This window comes from Acomys minous (genome assembly GCF_964271855.1).
Source record: "Acomys minous genome assembly, chromosome: 10".
Classification (NCBI taxonomy): Eukaryota; Metazoa; Chordata; class Mammalia; order Rodentia; family Muridae; genus Acomys; species Acomys minous.
In genome coordinates, this window is record NC_140491.1 from 1,093,075 (window position 1) to 1,111,121 (window position 18,047).

The 18,047-nt window shown below is 38.0% G+C and overlaps 1 protein-coding gene across 2 annotated transcripts in view; it reads right to left on the reverse strand.

Annotated features, from left to right (window-relative positions):
• Positions 1 to 18,047, reverse strand: part of GABRB1 (gamma-aminobutyric acid type A receptor subunit beta1) — a 458,545-nt gene that overhangs the window by 242,201 nt on the left and 198,297 nt on the right. The gene's annotated exons all lie outside the window — the stretch shown is intronic.

Sequence of the window (18,047 nt, forward strand, 5' to 3'; positions counted from 1 at the left end):
ATACACATGAGGTTTCAGATGGGAACAAGGATACTAGAACCCATTCATATTAAATTGTGGCAAAGAATTTGCCTGCACTTTGTTCATCCTGAAAATGTGAGTGAGCTTCAAGCCTACCATAGTGGTCCTCTGAAAGACTCCAACCATTAGGGGATCCATGCCGATGCTGAGACTCACAGCCAAACTTTGGAGTGGAGCACAGGGAGTCTTATGGGAGAGTTGGGGGATAGAAGGACCTGGAGGGGTCAGAGCTCCACAAGGAGGCCAATGGAGCCAACAAATCAGGCCAGAGGAAGGGGGTGCTGCAGAGACTGATGTACCACCCAAGGACCAAGCATGGTGAGGATCTAGACTCTCTGGTCAGAAGTGGCAGATGGTCAGCACAGTCTCCTTGTGGGTCCCATAATATGGGGAGTAGGGACTACTTCTGACATGGACTCTGATGCCCACATGTTGATCACTTTCCCCTGGTGGGGGCACCTTGCCAAGCCACAGAGGAAGAGGATGCAGGCAGCCCAAATGAGACTTGATAGGCTGAGGTCATATGTTAGGGGAGGAGAGCTCCCCCTTTCTGAGGATTAGGAAAATAAGGGAGAGGATTTGAGGGAGGAATAGTGAAATAGGGAGGCAATGAAGGAGGTGGCTACAATCAGCATGTAAAGTGAAAAACAACAACAACAACAACAACAACAGCAACAACAACAACAACAACAACAACAACAACAACAACAACAAGACTCAGGTCTAAATTAATGGGCTAATATTTTGGCAGGAGAAATTTCAAGACAACATAGACCTCAGCATAGGTATGGTTATTTCTGGATGCTTTTTTTAACAGATCTGCAGTGAGACTAATAAGTAAAAAGCAGAGATAGAAGATGAAAAACAAAGAGGATGGGCTCAAACGATGACTAGGCAATTATGAACACTTATTTCTTTTGCTTATATTGAGTTCCAAGCACCCACATTGTGTTTTACAACTGTCTATATATCTAGTTATAACAAAGGATTCTAAAGCCATCTCTGGTGTCCACATATATGTCATGTACATGGTACACAGATATAAATGTAGACAAATATACCTTACATATAAAATAAAAATGAATAAATCTTTCAAATATTTTAAGATATAAAACTTTTACCACTTGGCCCAAAAGAAAGCATGTTTAAGTTATAGAAATAAAACCCACAGTTGTAAAAGATATTAGCATCTTCAGAAAAAGAAATCAAGACGTTTTCTAGTAGGTTCATAAGAAGATATCATAAAGTCCTTTCAAGAGTTATCGAGCACCACACTGGGAGGCTTCAGAGTTTAAAACTGGAAAACCCATTTGAAGGACATCCACTTGATTAGAGAATACTGTCAAGGTATTCTGCTTACACATGTGCGTATAGGGAAGTATTTAGGTTGAAAAGTGTCTACATTCAGAAGCTGTTGCAGGCATGGTCTAATGGCACTCAGTTTTGTTGTAAGACTTTGATTTGATCTTCTTCGGGCTGGTTTTGCAGGCATTCAGAAGTTGAGGACACGAATGCTTGGTCATGAGGGCATGTATATTATTTTAGGTATATGGGTGCTTATGGAGGGCAGAGGAGGCAGTTGAATTACCTGGAACTGGAGTTAGAGATGGTTTAGGCCAGTGCATGAGTGTTGGGAACTGAACCCATGACTTCTGGAAGAGTAACAAGTGCTCTGAACCACTGAGGTATCTCTTTAGTACCAGGGAAGGGATTTCAGGAAAGCCCATGAAACTACAGAATATGTACAAGGGGACCCAAGATAAGGTGACAGATGAACCTATTAGAGTGAATCATTAGCTATACTCCAGAACCCAGTATATTGGAGGATAAGAACTTGAAGTGTTTGATAAAAATCTCAGACAACCATTGGATCCAATCTAGGAGATAAGCTATGCAGGATCTGAAGGGCAAAAGAGACAAGAGTGAGGCTGACAAAGCTTGACTGAGCACAAACAACACCACCCCATGCACCTGAAGCTAGGTGAACAGTTCATGGACTTCCTGTCTTTCCTGATGGGCTTTGTTCTTGTTTTGGTTATGTCCTCCCTTTCTGTGTTCTAGTTTCCTCTTTTAGAAGGAAAATGTTTACTCTCTACCAGTGTATAATGGATGCTTGAAACTTGTCCTTTGATTTTCCAAGTGGTCATTGTTAGGCCCTATGACTCAGTAGAGGTTCTGGATTTAGACTTTTGAGCAATACAGAGACTGTAGAGTTCTGAATTGGACTAAATGCATTTTTTATTATAAGATGGACATGGTCCTTGGGGACTAGGGGCAGAACACTAGGTCTTAAATATGCAGCATCTTCCTCAGTCTCTTGCTTTGGACAGTGGATTCACAGATGGCTGAGGTTTTTTGTGCAGACTGTGGAAACTTGGGGATGCTGGGTAAAGCTTTGGGAGATGGGCAGTGGTGGACATTCTTGAGGGTTTATTATTTCTGGCCACTTCACCTATTTTCTCTGTATTTTCTCTGCTGTGAGGTGAGCTGCTCTGCTCTGCAGTACATAAACTTGCTGCCTTGATGGTTAAACCTCTGAAACCATGAGCCAAAATATAAGCATCCTCCATTAAGTAGTTTTGTCACGCATTCTGGTCATAGCAATGCGAGAATGATACTGTAAGTGACTTAAGCCTGGCTGATTATTCTTACAGCCCTGAAGAAGCAGCACTTTGAATACTACAGATACTAAAGATAGAAATAAAAGCAGAACATGAAAGGAGGACCTCGAATGAAAGATCTCATTGTACTGCATTTTCACCATATTCCACCATAAATGGTGTGCTCAGCTATGACTCCCAGTTTCCTTAAGCTTCTTAGCAGGAATGAAATCTCTGCACATTTCACTTGGTCTGTGTAGCTCTAGATAAAAGAGAGAAAGGAGGCTAATCTTTAAAGACGTTTTTATCTTCCTCCAAAAGTGGCATTCTTCACTGCCCTTTTTATATGGGGGTGACTAAAGATGACTTTGTATCTTAGGCACATGCCGTTTTTTTCCCTTTGGCACCGAATTATCCAGTGTCACAAAAGATGAAAGTGCGTATAATACTTGAAAATAATGAGCAGAGTTTCCTGTGCTAGCACAATGGCTGAGCTCTCCTCTGGACCTACCAATCTAACTACAAAATCCCAGAGCATAGGAAAGAAGGAAATTCCTCTTTACTGTTTTGTTTGAACAAACCTGGAGAGATTCTAAGACATAGCAGATATTATCAAAGGCAATCCAAATGATGCTCTATGGGCCATGAGAGGTGTAGAAACACACCTTACAGGATGGACACTCAACCCACACAGTGAATGCTAAGAATAGGCACAGCCACCATTGAGTGCTCAGGGATAATTTGTTACTAACTTAAAATGTTCTTTTCTCACTTTAATTGTTTCTAAAAGTGTGTATTGTTGGCTGAATCCTGATCTTATTCAAGAAATTGTGCCATAGACAGATTAATCTGTCCAAGCTCATATAGTTGGCATAAACTTAAAATTTATGTTCAAAGACTGTCTGCCTCCAATTCCATGCTTTTAATTTCTAGGATTCTCTTCCCTTGCTTTATTGCAATATAGAGTTGTAATGTACCTTATATCTACTTAATCAGCCTCATGGTCAGAATTCCTAACTTCTGCTTAAAAATATCCAGTGATGCTGGCCTGGTGTGAGAACGGTAAATGAAAAATAAAATTCAATGAACAAGACCACTGTTTTTATTTCATATTTAATAGTTCTTACAATAACCTAAGGATGGTTGTACTCAAGCATGCTTAAGAAATACAGAAATTGAGAGTCAGGGGAGGGGAATAGGGTGAAAGCAGGAGAGTGGGAGGAATGGGAGGATATAAATGATAGGATAACAATTGAGTTGTAATCTGAATAAATTAATTAAATAAAAAAATAGAGAGTCAAGGAAGTGGTGTGATGAAAGTCATATCACAATTAGGTGTTGAATCTGGTCCACCTGACTCCAAAGCTTGGCCGTTTTGTTTTTTGTTTGCTTGCTTTACCTTTCCATCAGTTTATTTATCTCCATAGAGTCACTGCATAAGCATTGGTTCTATTTTTAAAAGTTGTTCAGCAGAAAGTTTCAGACTCACTAGGATAAACAAGCGGAAATGACATGTTGCTTAGAGCTCCTCATGTTGGGCCTCAACACGTAGTTAAGCTATGCCTTAGGTGACAGCCTTTCAGCCTTTCAGGTGAGTTATTGTCCTTCTCTACTCTCTAGCTTTCCTATTTCCTTTTATATTTCACTTGTTTTAATCAAATATCTAAAGTCATGGCTATCATAGAAAGCTTGAAACATGGCTAGAATACCAGCTAAGCTCAAGGCTGGTTTGGACTAACTAGTGAGCTATTTTTTTAAAATATCAGATTATGGGCGAGGGATATGGCTCAGTGGTTAAGAATACTTGCTCTTAAAGAGGACCAGGTTCAGTTGCCTGAACCTACCATGTGGTTCACAACTATCTATAACTCTGGTTCCAAGAGATTCAATCCCCCTCTTCTGAGTACTGTAGAAATACATGCATGCAAGAAATACACTTAAACCATAAAATAATGTATGCATACATTAAATATTTAAGGACAATGGCTGTCCTAGAGAACCTACTAGTAGCCAATCATTCATCAGGGGGGTCTCATTAGTCCCGCCCTGATCCACAATTAGTTATTGGCAGCCCCAGTATTATTCAGGACCAGTGCAGGTGACCACACTGCAATGAGCTCACAGTAATGTCATGTCTTTTACATTTTGTGGTCATTTCTCCTATCTCTCAGCTTATAATGTTTCCACACCTCTTTCTTGCATAAGGCTCCCTGAACATTAGAGGAGATGGTGTAAATGTTCTGTTTAGGACTGAGCACTGTAGAGAGGAGAAAGGGTTATAATAGGCATTGGAGGGAAATAAGAAAGGTGACAGTAAGAAGAATGTACATGCATAAAATTGTCAAAGAACAAATTCAACAAGTAAATAAACCAAACCATCATGTAGGTCAAATGACTATATTGGCATCTCATCTTTAGTCAAGAAGTTGAAAACCTCCGAGTTTTGTAATCTCAGTTCCATAGGAACAAAGTTCCCATGCCTATGGCAACCCATCCCATCCACCTAGACTCAGTTTCCTTAACCAGAATATTTTATTAACAACTTAGTGACCGAGCTTACATCAGTTATAACCCGATTAACCAAAACAGTAGGAAATGAGGATTAATGGACACAACAACAAAACCTTAAGGATATTAGTTCTGAGGAACGATTCTCCAGTTGGGAGCCACAGGATTTCTTCCACTGGAACCTGGGGTAACCAGACCCCAGAGCCTCAGCCGGAGCAGGAGTTGGAGCTCTGAAGCCTTCCCTCCAGCGGTTTTCTCGCCAAATCTATCCCAAGTCTCCAAATCGCGCCACCACCAGTTTTGGGCTCATTTATATATCTCCTCCTAGAGTCTGTTCACACGATCTTTTTCATTTGGTAGCAATTAAGCTCCTGCACAAGGTGGTTGCTCTTCTAGTGAATTAACATCACCTGTTCTCTCACTAGACCATTCCGATCCCACACTTGGGATCCTAAAGAACAGGCTTCTCTCCTTCACATCCATGTTTGTTTTATTGCTTACTACATTGCCAGTGTCGTCCTTCATTATGCTATCTAAGTCTGAGAAAACAGTCTGAATGGAAATGGCCCACTGATGACGCTACATTTCTATCAGAACGATGTGTGGCCACTCAGGCAATTAATGCAGATTTCTTGGGTTTTGGAGTCTGGGTGGCTTTGTTTTCTCCATGCTATCATAAGCAAGTTTCCTCCATGCTATTATAAGCAAGTTATCTCAATGGACAGTGCTGCCTCAGTTTACCTATTTTAAGAGGGGGATATGGGGCTACTTTTCTTCATGAGCGATTGTGGTTATTAAATACTGCTATTAGCCAAACTTCTCTTGTGCTTGTGTCTGGAGATTTTGACTTCTCTCCTGATTTGATGAATGAGTTCTGTGTGTTCCTAGCTAAGGTTCAAACCTTTTTTTATAAGAAGCTATTATAATTTATTCAGATTACATCCTGACTGTTATCCCCTCACTTGTATCTTCCAGTTTCTATCCTCTCTCCCTCTTCTTCCCTATTCCTACCCCCTAGACCTCTGACAGAGGGGATGCCCTCCCCCACCATATGACCCTAGCCTGTCAGGTCTCATCTGCATAGCCTGACTCCCCTTTCTCTGTGTGCAGGCGGGGCCTCCCCACCAAGGGGAAATGATCAAAATCAAACTTTTTTTTTTTTGTAGTTGATCTGGTACCTTTTCACCTTCTTTAGGACATTGCCTTGGTATTTCTTCCATCTCCAAACTCACCAAAATTTCCTTCCCTGGCATATCTTCCTAACAAATCAGTATGCTTATTGTTTACAGTTCTGCTCATCCATTTCTCATCTGCTTAATTTCATAGTTTGCATATAGTCCCATCATATCAAAGTTCCCATGATCCTTACACTATTAAATTTGATGGTCAATGTGGTCAGTATTTAAATTACTTGACATGTTAGCCAGACCTCACACCATTGATTAGCCACCTTGATGCACTTTCTTTACTCAGCTTCTGGAACACTGTGTTCTGCTGTTGCTTCTGAATTTCTTTTGCTCCTTCTGCTCTCTAGCTTAGGTGTTAGGGGCTTTCTTTGCTGGCCTGCACTTACTCTTCATCTGCATTCAATCTTTTCTCACCCTTGGTTTGCTCATACAATCAGATGCTTTTCTTGTCTGTCTTCAGGGTAGAAAACAATATACTTGCTCATAGGTTGAACACAGCTTGCCAAACAAATACAGCAGCCATTGTGCTTGTTAGAATGTTTAAGCTGAAAAACCTGAAGGGATGGAGCTGTGGAAAGTATTTCTGGGCAGAAGCTAAGGCTCTCTGTTTAGGGATATAATTTTGAAAGTGTCTGTTGACATCCACGTAGAGAGGTTGATCAGCAGCTCAATGTAGCACAATCAAAGCAGAGATCTGGATTTGTATGCATCTGCCTTCTTTAAAATATGACAAGCAGTCTAATTGTTTGCCAGTTCTATGCCTTTTTCCCCCTCATCAAAGACACTGAAAACAAGCAAGTCACCTCTTTGCAATTAGAAAGAAATGGGTTAGTCAATTCTTTCAGCTCTAGTTCACTGCAATTTTATTAGATGTTAGACAATAGGTTGCATCTTATCCTTATTAAAAATAACAAACTGGTGTAGGAAAGGTAAAGCACAATTCCTTTTCCTAGGAGGTATGGAGGCGCACACTGCCTAATCCAGACTCAGCACATGCTGAGTGGCTTGTTTTTTGTTGTAACTGTGTGTGCTCTGAGGACCAGCACACTCTACTGGAACACAGTCTTCCATGTTCCCAAGCAGAGACTGAAAAGAGTGAGTTACCTAGGAAAACATTTTTATCCTCTCCAAATATGCTCTGCAGGCTGAAATACTCTGGAGAACAAGGCACTCGTTCCAGTAAATGTGGTTCTATTTTCCCATTACTTTTACATACAACAAGGCAACACGAGGCACTATAAAGACCCCTGCTAACTGTTCAGAATGCTTGGGTTGACTTGCAAAGGCGAGTCAGCTCAAACTCTTGGCTTAAAGGATATTTTTATTGCATTTTCCTAGCACATGGTCTTCCAGAGGTCCTTTGTGACATCTGTTTTAGGCTAACATAAATTATTGATTCCATAATCATCATAAGGTGTTAAAATAATCCACAAGCATGCCACTGATGCAAAAACATAAAGCCTCCATATCTGGACACTATGATTTTGTAATACTTGAAAATAGGAACTGACATACTGGATGTAGTATTATATCTAATATGAAATCTGTAATGGAATTTTATATTTGAGAAACAGCCTGTGGCTTACATTTGATATAGAAAGCTGGAAGTTAAGTCACAGTGCAGTAAGGCTATGGCTCCTCGGGTTACATTCTGAGAGGTACAATACAATTATGGAAGGGAGCATAGCTTTAACCTGTTGCCTCAAACAGTTTGCAAAGAGAAATTAAGTCTCTATTTTAATGCTGATGAGTACTTGAGCAGTATATGTTTGTTATCAAATGCACACATCACATGTTTTATGAGATAAATGGATGTTCCTTTGGTGTTTACTATATGTTAATGGATGTTGTTATTTTTTGTTACCATTGATCTGTTTACCCTTAATGTACCCATCACATTGTTATCTTGATTCTACAAAAGGAAATATTATTGTAAATAAAGCATTTTCATTTTTTAAAGTAACTTAATGTCTACATAAAATAATGGTTTTCCAAATACAAAGCTACTAAAATTATATTAAAATACATATATGTATTCATATATACATAAAAGAAAGTTAAAAATAATTTACAGATGATACATTGTTGAGGGAAAAAGCATGAAAATGAAATTTGTAGTGGGAGCCTCATGGAAAAGTTAAGAATTTTTGAGAAAATTGCTTCAAATATTCCACACATGAAGGACTGGAAAGACATCTCAAAGGTTGTGAGTTTGCATTGTTCTTGCAGAGGACTCAAGTTCAGTGCTGAGAACCTAGTTGGGTAACCAACAGCCACACATAGCTTCAGGTACAGTGAGTCCTATAACTCTGACCTCTGTGGATTCCAGCAGCCCCCTCCCCAATTAAAAATAAACATTGTAAAGAAAGTTTCAACACATGTCTATGAAGCGTAATAAATCTTCCTGACAGTATAGGTGTTTTAGGATATGAGGAGCTAAGCCTTACAACGTGTGTCTGATATGATATATGAGGCTCTCCTCGCCTTCCTTTTCCTACCTAATCCTCTCTCCTCCCTTTCCTTTTTTTGGTCTCATCTCCGTCTTCCTCATCTTTAATTCTCTTTCTCATTTTTTTTTCATCCTAACAGTTCACACTTGGTTTTTTTCCCACAGGATAATTAACCAAGCCTATGAATTTGAGATATATTTTAAAATATGGCCACTGTCTGTATTTAATATTCTATATTAATTACAAACCATTAATCATAATGACACTTCCACAGACTGCATAGTCACACAATAGTTATAGTAACTGCATAATTATATAAATGGCTTATTAAGTATTTAAACTAGTTACAATGCTATATTTATGAGAAAGAAGACACTAAGAAACATCATGTAATCATAACTTTTTCCATATAATTACTTATTCATTAAAATTAAAAATCTAGGCAAAAATAGTAATGCTTTCATTGGAAACCATTTCAAATAGCTTTTTCTATATTTGATGGATGAAATTATAAAATATAAGGCCATTAAACAGTAAGAGGCATACCAAGCCTGCCTTTTATGGGAACTGCAAGGAGAGTCTTCATGTATTCTTTCTAATAAACAGCTGATCTACCTGTTATTTATGCATGGTCTATTTTCTTTTTCTTCAACTCAAAACAGCAAGGTTCTTTTTCTTACAAAGTGCATTTGTCAATATCAGCCAGTCGTCTGCAAACACTACATCAGCCCACACATCCATTCTCTGCATAAACAGAACACTGTTGCTTAGTGTATGCCACAGCAAGCTCCTGCCAGCTTCGGAGAACTCTTTAACGCTATCATAACTACTGGGTGGGCCAAGTTTTAGGAGAGAGAACAGTTTTCAGGGGCCACAATCAATACAGAGAGATAATATGAAACATTTAGGACCTCTAAACTGCTCTAGAAATCAATAATGGCATCTATACATTTTTATGTTTTGGGATCTGTATTATCAAGATAATTGCCTCTGCTTTTCAGTTGCTTTATCATAAAGACCAAGGCAAGATAAGATGATCCTCCAAGGGAATGTGAGAAATTCTATCTTTCTTCTACAGTCAATATGAGCGTAGTCATTGATTTTATTCTAACATACAACCCATGGTCAGGGACGGCCAAGAATATCAAAACATCAATTTGAAGTAGAGCTAGCTGTACAAACACAGTAGACAAACTCTCAGGGTCCGCACCAGGCCACAGGCTTCTGGTGAGCAATACGCTCATTTTTAATACCAGAAGTTCAGAAAATTCTTTTTGGAGCATGTACTCATTACTCTGTGTGGGAGGACCTAACAAAATTTTGTACACTTGAAAATGTTCACAACCTTGAGTTATTTCTATTTATGCTGTGTACTTTCTGCAATTCTTCTTATTTCTATAATGGAAAATAGCAGGTCACTGTTTACATAAACACAGACATAGGCAAATGCTCGTTAAGGACTTGTGTATGTAGGCTATTAAGAGGTCTTATGATGAACACTGACAATGAAATGAGAAGACAGGTTCAACATTGTTTTCAGCATTTATAGGTGCTTTACAAAAATGAATTGAAGAAACAAAATAGTTGAGCTGTCTACCTACATCTATAAAAGTGGAAGTGAAATCAAACAAATGAAAATGCTCACATTTATGGGGCAAGAATATAATGAAAGGAAGTAGAAGGAAGAAAAAAAGCAGTCTTTTTTCTTTTGTTTTATACTTTACTTTTTGACCTATGTAGATATGTTGTATATTATAAAACAAATTTAAACTTAATTTAATAATGCAAAATGACTACACTCACATGTAATACACATTTAGAGAACAGTTAGGGATCATTCTGCTTTAGTAAAAGTGACAGCTGTAGGTTCTCTTCTAAGATCCATGATTTCACTGACCCTAGGTAGTTGGCCTGATTTCTCGTATCAGGCATGTTTTTTTCTCTAGTTGAGTGAGTCTTGAGTCCAATTACAGAGCTCTTGGTTACCTCCAACATCAGCAAGTCACTACTGCACCCTCAGAGTCATTGTTGTGGCTCAGAGGCATCACAGCTGGGTAGCACTTTTGGTTATGGTCTTCCTTCAGGAGCTTGCATAAGTGCTTTCTGGTACAATGAAAACTAGCCCTCAGCGAGAAAGCATTTAGGTTAGTTCCAGCTCAGAGACCTCTGGGCCAAGCTTGTTTCGGAAGTACATGAAATCTTCAGCAATAGAGACCTAATTTCCACCTCTAAAGGGTAAGCAAGGCCAATAGCAATTATCAGTATGTTTTGGGAGTCTTCTGGAAAACCCTGGCCAACAACTCAAAAGACCGCTTCTCATATTGGGTACTGAGGTTTTGGTTAGATGGACTCGTCTTTGGCTCTTATTTGGAGCATTGTCAGCCCATATAGTAAAACTTCATTTCAACTATATATGTAGATTTATGCACTGAATTGCATGTATTATATATATTTTTTAAGTAGAGAGCTACTAGCATGATTCTTTATGACTGTCTAAGATAAATGTTGTCCTCATCTTGCATCAAGAAAGTTTCTCTTTACAACAGACAAAGACCATTACGGAAAAAACATAAGCAACAAAATACTGAGATGTGGCGCTCAGTTCCAAGAGATCATCTACAATACAACTCCCACACCTAAGGCTCTGAGTCATTGCAATGAAGGAGAGGAAAGATTGTAAGAGCCAAAGGAACAGGAAACTTGCTGTCAGATTATATGTCTTCGAGGAATGACAGAAGCTACACCCATCAAATCTTGCCAATATGACTGCTTAAAAATGAACTGAACAATACCAACATATATATGCTAATGTGAATAAGGATGGTAGAAGTTGGAAGTCCAAGAAATCTTAATGCTAAACAAAGAACTACAGGCAACTAATAAGTGCTGAGAGCAGGAGAAATGGTCTCCTCCAAAAAGAACACAGCAATTGGCTATCCCATAACAAATGTTCAATCCTGAAAACATGCATATGAGTAACATACAGGCTGAAAATATTGTACTTCTGTGTTTAGAAACACACACACATGCGCTCGCATGTGCTCGCGCGCACCCCCCCACCCCCCACACAATGATAAAAGGGGCCATGAATTTGAAAGAGAGAAAAAGAGGGTTTGAAGAGAAGGAAGAAAAGAGGGAGATGATATAATTAATTTTATAATCTTATAAAGTACAAAGTGCAGAAAAATTATAATGGAATCTATTAAAATGAAATCACTGCATGATGATTCACCAACATGCAACAATGTATCCTAATTCACACACACACATACATATGTATAAACATACTTACATATATACATACATAGCAGGTAAATTAATTATCATGTAAATGTCATTAAGAACAAACATTTTCTAGGAAAGAGAGAGAAGATATAAAATTCAAAAAGTAAGTCAACGCCCTACATTCTAAATATGAATTACAAATATCAACCCAGAGTTGTGATGTTTACCCTATTTCTGAAGTAGGGAATACATTGATGTTTTAGATAAACAAAGAAGTCTCAAGACTATTCAGATAAAAAGAACTAAGTAACAGACTTTAAAGGGCTACAGTTGGCTAATAAAGTTTTTTAAAGTTAGAATTGAAAATAACAACCACAATGGACTGCAGCAGACTGTTACAACCCCTGGATTTCCTACTAATATACAAAGACACAAACTAAGATCAAAATGGCAGACCTCAGTGGTCATACTTGGAGATGTTAGAAAAACTACTTGTTACAGTAAAATATGACAAGTTACAGAAAAGCAATTGGTCCTGTTCTTCAAAGGCAATAAACACACTAAAGATGACACTTTCTGAGGTAAATTCCATCCTAGGGTGAGGGAGGGAGGACAAAATACAGTCCTGACACCTAAAGAGAGAGTCATCTCCCAGAAGAAAGGCTCACCTCTCACTTCTGATAACGTGAGTTTATGTGCACTTGGGTTTTGCATCTTTTTTGTTGCATTGTTACATTATTGTGAGCATTACTTCACTAATTCTCATCTACTTTTTTCAACCATAATCAAAGGACCATTGATTATGTTACTTTTCCACACAATACACCTTGGGAATACATTAATCAAATGCAACATGTATTCTCTTTGGCCCACTTAAAAACAAGAAGCTAGAGAGATTTCCCAGTGGTTTGAGCACTGGCTGCTTCAGCTTAATTCTAGTCTCTTGTGATCCAACACCATTTTCTGCCCTACACAGACACCAGACATGCATATTATGCATAAACATATATGCAGACAAAATACTCTTACATATAAAATATTTTTAAGTAAACAATAAGTAATGAGATTGGAAAATTTACTTTGGGTCTTCCTATATTGGCATTTGTAGAATTATCTCTTTAATATATACAGCTTATAGACCTGAAACAACAGCTAAATATGACAATGAAAGTAAAAGTGCAGGGCTGTAGCACAATTTGAAACACACACACACACACACACACACACACACACACACACACATTGCTACAGATAAATCTCATGATAGAATATGTATAAGTACGAGGTTAAATAATGTGGTATACACAGCTTTCTCTGTGCATGCCCACAGGTGTGTAGACACCTAAATACGAATGCTGAGTCCTACTGTGGATGAGCTACCCATTTGTCTATTGAAGCTTTCACAAAATCTTAAACTAATCTGGCACTGGATTCACTCCGTTAGAAGATAGAGGAAGAAGCTCTATAAAATAATAAAAGGACAGCAAAAGGAAGAGGAGGGTGTTATTGGGAGGTTAAATGCTCCACTTAGTGTCTTCACATAACTAAATCATTCCATGCTTCCCATTTTTAAAGGAAAAAACAAACACAGTTTTTAGCCCCCACATGTCTAAGCCTTGGAGAGAGCTAGTGTGTGCGACCATCTGGATGGTGTTTGCGTAAGAGAGGGAATACATCTGGTCACTAATAGCAATAATTACTCTTTGCTTAAAAGCCATCATTTAGATAAAATAACAACTGCAGCTTAAGACTGAGTCAGGTAAGCACATTCTGCACATATTAAAGTTACATTTACAAACATTTACTGGACAATCATTTAGTTTGAAAGAGTTTGGGAAAATGAAGTTTATATTTTCAACAATTACACAATCTAGTTCACATAGAAAGTTTAATCGGCTTCAAGACACCAAAAGTTAAAGTGTCATAAAAGGGTTGCAAACCCAGGGGTCTTGGTGAGATTACATTATGATGGGGTACACAATAAGAGTTTTTCTGTGGGTAACAGAGAATGTAGTGTATTTTTCTGGACCATAAGATTGCACTTTTTTCCCTCAAAAAGTGTGAGAATTAGAATGTGCCATATGGTCGGTCCCATTGCTGTTTTTATTGTTGTTGTTGTTTTTTTTTTTTCTCTGAAAACTGGGTACATCTTATGGCCTGAAAAATACAGTAGTCATCTTCACGGAAGAAATTTGAGAGAAGATTTCAAGACAGAGAAATAAAATGGGAAAAAGTTATCGTGAGGGAGGAGTGGAGCCCTTATGAAGGGGGAGAACTTGGATGCAGACACACACAGTAAGACTATGTAAAGAAGAGGAGATGGCGTCCATTTGCATGAAGGAGAGGACTGAGGCAGCCCTCCTTTCAGGCAGAGAAGGAGTGCCCTTCAATAAGACAGTAGAGTTGCAGTAATTTGGACAGTGCTATCCCACTATGTTATAACTTCCAGGAGACACTTTTTTCAATATTGAGTGCATAGTTGAATTTGAAGTTTCTTAGAGATATTTAGAGAAATAACTAGAGATTCTTGGATTCGAGTTAGAGAATTAAAATCAATTTTATGTGGGCTTTGAAGCTACTGTTTTGGCATGGGGGCTTCTATCATATTTTGTAGGGAGAATAAGATGACAATGACTAATGAGTAGAAAAACTGAGCAAGGAAATTGACCGAGGAGTGACAGGTAGTGAGTGAAGCTATTAATTTAGATGGAAGAAATTGTAAGTGGAAATGAGGGTTCCAAGCAACAGATTAGGTCTCAGGGATGAAGGTGTCTTGCATTTTGTGCTGACTTACTAGGATGCTGGTGCTTTCATTATCACCTGGGACAAAAGGATGTCCTGATTTGGAAGAAAAACAAATGACACAAAATAAGAAGTGAGTCATGTAGAGAAGCAGAGCCTTCAGACTCAGATATTGGGTACCCAACTGCAAATCCTTCCCTGAAACTTGCTCATTTGGGGATTTTAGATACTTATTGTTGTTCAGTGAGCAGAGCAAACCTGGAACAACCACTACAGCACACATTAGAGACAAAAGATAAGCCCTCAAGCCAGGCCCAGTCACCATTAAGTCATTCAATGAAACCAAATAGAGAGGGAGAAATGGCTTTAGTAACTATGGCCATAGCTTCCTTAGCACGTAGCATGAGTAGCACTCTTGCTGATGAGCACTGCAGAGTGAATAGTGATGAAGACGAGGAAACCAAGGCGAAGGAAGCAATAAAGGGAAGAGTCTAATGATTTAAGCAGAACAGGGTGCTGTGTCTCAAGACTGTGAAATAAGATTAGATGCTATTGCTAAAAGATTAGCCCAGAGAGAAGAGGAAACTCTGAGTAAGAAATGCAAAGAAAGGATTTTAAGGACTTGAAATGAAACATTGAGGGACTTGCTAAGAAAATGAATGATTTTGCCAACTTTGAGAGTTCATGGTAATAGACTAAAACATCAACTCCTATTTTAAAAATATAATAGTGGTGGCAGGGTTACTTACTCCTTAGAATAAGTCATTTTGTCATAGCATAGGTCACTCAGGAGCATAGGGCGTGAGGATTAGTGTGTTAGAAACTGGCTGCCCTGCAGCCTCTTTACTCAGTGCTATCCTATACCCTATTCTGTTAGATCCCATACAGGACAAGATATTGCACTTTGGTTGCAAAATCTGACTTGGAATAGCTTTTAAAATCTTGTAATTTCATATAACTTAAAAATAGCACCTCATATTAAATTTGAATACAGACAATTTGATTTAATTTAAGAATGTTGCTTTATGATTATGGAATATCTGGCTACAGGGGCTTTGGGTACATAAATCCTATCCTTACTGAAATTACTTGTTAATATATGGGCCCATTCACAGTGACTATTAACTGGACTTATGAAAATGGATAAAGCCATCAGTATCTTTCTCTCAATTACTTATGTCTAAAATAAGTACTTTACCCTCCTAAAGAGGCCAAAACATATGTTGAATGATCAGGGCTTTCTGCTTTTCCTGCTTAAGAATGATAAATGATTGCTATTCTTTTGGAAGGTTTTTATGAGAAACAGACAGATTTTCATTCTTGCAACTAGAACATGTTATGTCAGAGGAATTAAAGTGACCAGTATTTAATAGATAGGATAACGGAGGAAATTTGATAGAAGCTGGAGGAGTGAACATGGCTGACGGGGAAGCGGGAATGTTTAAGCTGTAAGTCTCTTGTTCTTCATACCATTTGCTGCTTGCTCTGCCACAGCGAGAAGCCTGGAGACTCCTAGGAAACTAGTCTCAGGGTCAGAATAGCACATAGACACACCTACAGAGAACGCGGCGAGTGCTTTCTTAACTGGACAACAGTATTTTTGTTCTAATCATTAGTAGCCCCAGGAGCCAGAGGATTAACCTAAGAAGGCAAGTTTCCAGAATCCAAGGAAGCAGAAGGTAGGGAAGATGTCTGAGGACATACTGTGGACTCAGCCTCATATTAATTATTTTATAAAAATTTCTTAATGATGAGTTGGGGAATATTAAACCCTCACTACAGATGAGAACACTTAGGCTCATAAAATTTGCATATTTTTCAGGGTCAAGCAATCAGAAAGTTATGACAATCAAGCCCAACCTTTGCCCTCTTACTTCAGATGTCACACAGTCTCGGTTACATTTTTGGTCTCTAGGATGATAACAGCTTCCTAGAAAAGAAGAAAAATCAAACCACAAGAGAAGAAGGAAGAGCACAAAAGAAGTGAGGGCATATATCAGGATGGATATGAGTACCTTAAAGATAAAGAGAGTTCCATAAAGAGATTGGAATTCATGTAATGAATACATAATTGTTTCTCTTTGGATGGCCACTGTCCACATGCTAAAAGCGAAAGAGGCATGGCTTATATCTGAAGAGAAGAAAGGAGTGAGGTAGAACTTAAAAGGAGATGTTTGCTATTAAGTATATTTGAATGGGATTAGAATTGATAAAAAGATTTAAGATATAATATTTTTGAATTTTAGTCCTTATTCTGCCATTGCTTCTTGGTGGCCATAGACAAATCCTCTAGGCTTTTGCGTGTCAATTTTCTCTTCATTTGTATTTTTTACTTAAAAATTTAATACATTTATATAATTAATCTTCATAATATCAACCACTCACATGCTTTCCAGCTTCATGTCCTCCCTTAAAATTTCATATATATTTATATGGATGTGGTATCATCTACTGAGGCATTGGTTATATTTGCAAAGGAAATTGACTTTCCTTCCTTCAACAGTGATCAGCTACGAGTAATTTTCAGTTGGGGTGAAGTCCAGGGAGCCTTTCTCCACTGCATGTTGAATTCTCATCTGCCTTGATCATGTCTGTTATTAATACATGTATGCAATAGTCATGCCATATCAAGAGACAGCATTTCAAGTTGAAGAACAATGTGTGTTCAATTTCATAATTCTCCAGTGTTATCTTTCTTGATGTAATTCCCAATGTTAGAAGCTAACACTAACTCCTAAAATGCCTGAAGTGAAACTCTAAACTGTGATTTGACCTTCATTTTCACCAAATACATAGCTAGACTTTGTTCTCCACCAAAACATTGGTGAAAAAAAAACCTCTGTAACTTTCCTTTGCTTTACAAAGGGCTTGCCAAGACAACACCAAAGCTTCGAGCAAGTCACAATTTAGTTACATTTTTCATCAAAGCAGAAGTAAACTTTGAAATATAGCTTAAAAATTTAATTATTAAGACTTCAGTTACATAAAGAGTAATAGTAGACTTCAATAAATGTTTATAACATCTTTATGAATTAGTGAAATAAAATTAAATGAAAAACCCATTATGCTATAAAACATTGCTGATCTAAGTCAAAGATAAATTATCTTTTTACTTGAGCCATAAACACAACAACACAGCATGGTATAGAAAGCAGCTGACATAAATTAGAGATAGCCTAAAGAAATAAAGATATATAATATTCATGAGTTGGAAATCTACATAAATTTTATGTTGATTCTTCCCATATTACTTAATCAACCCAGCACTTCTCTATAGTAGACCTTTATTGTGATTGATAGGGAAGATTCACTCT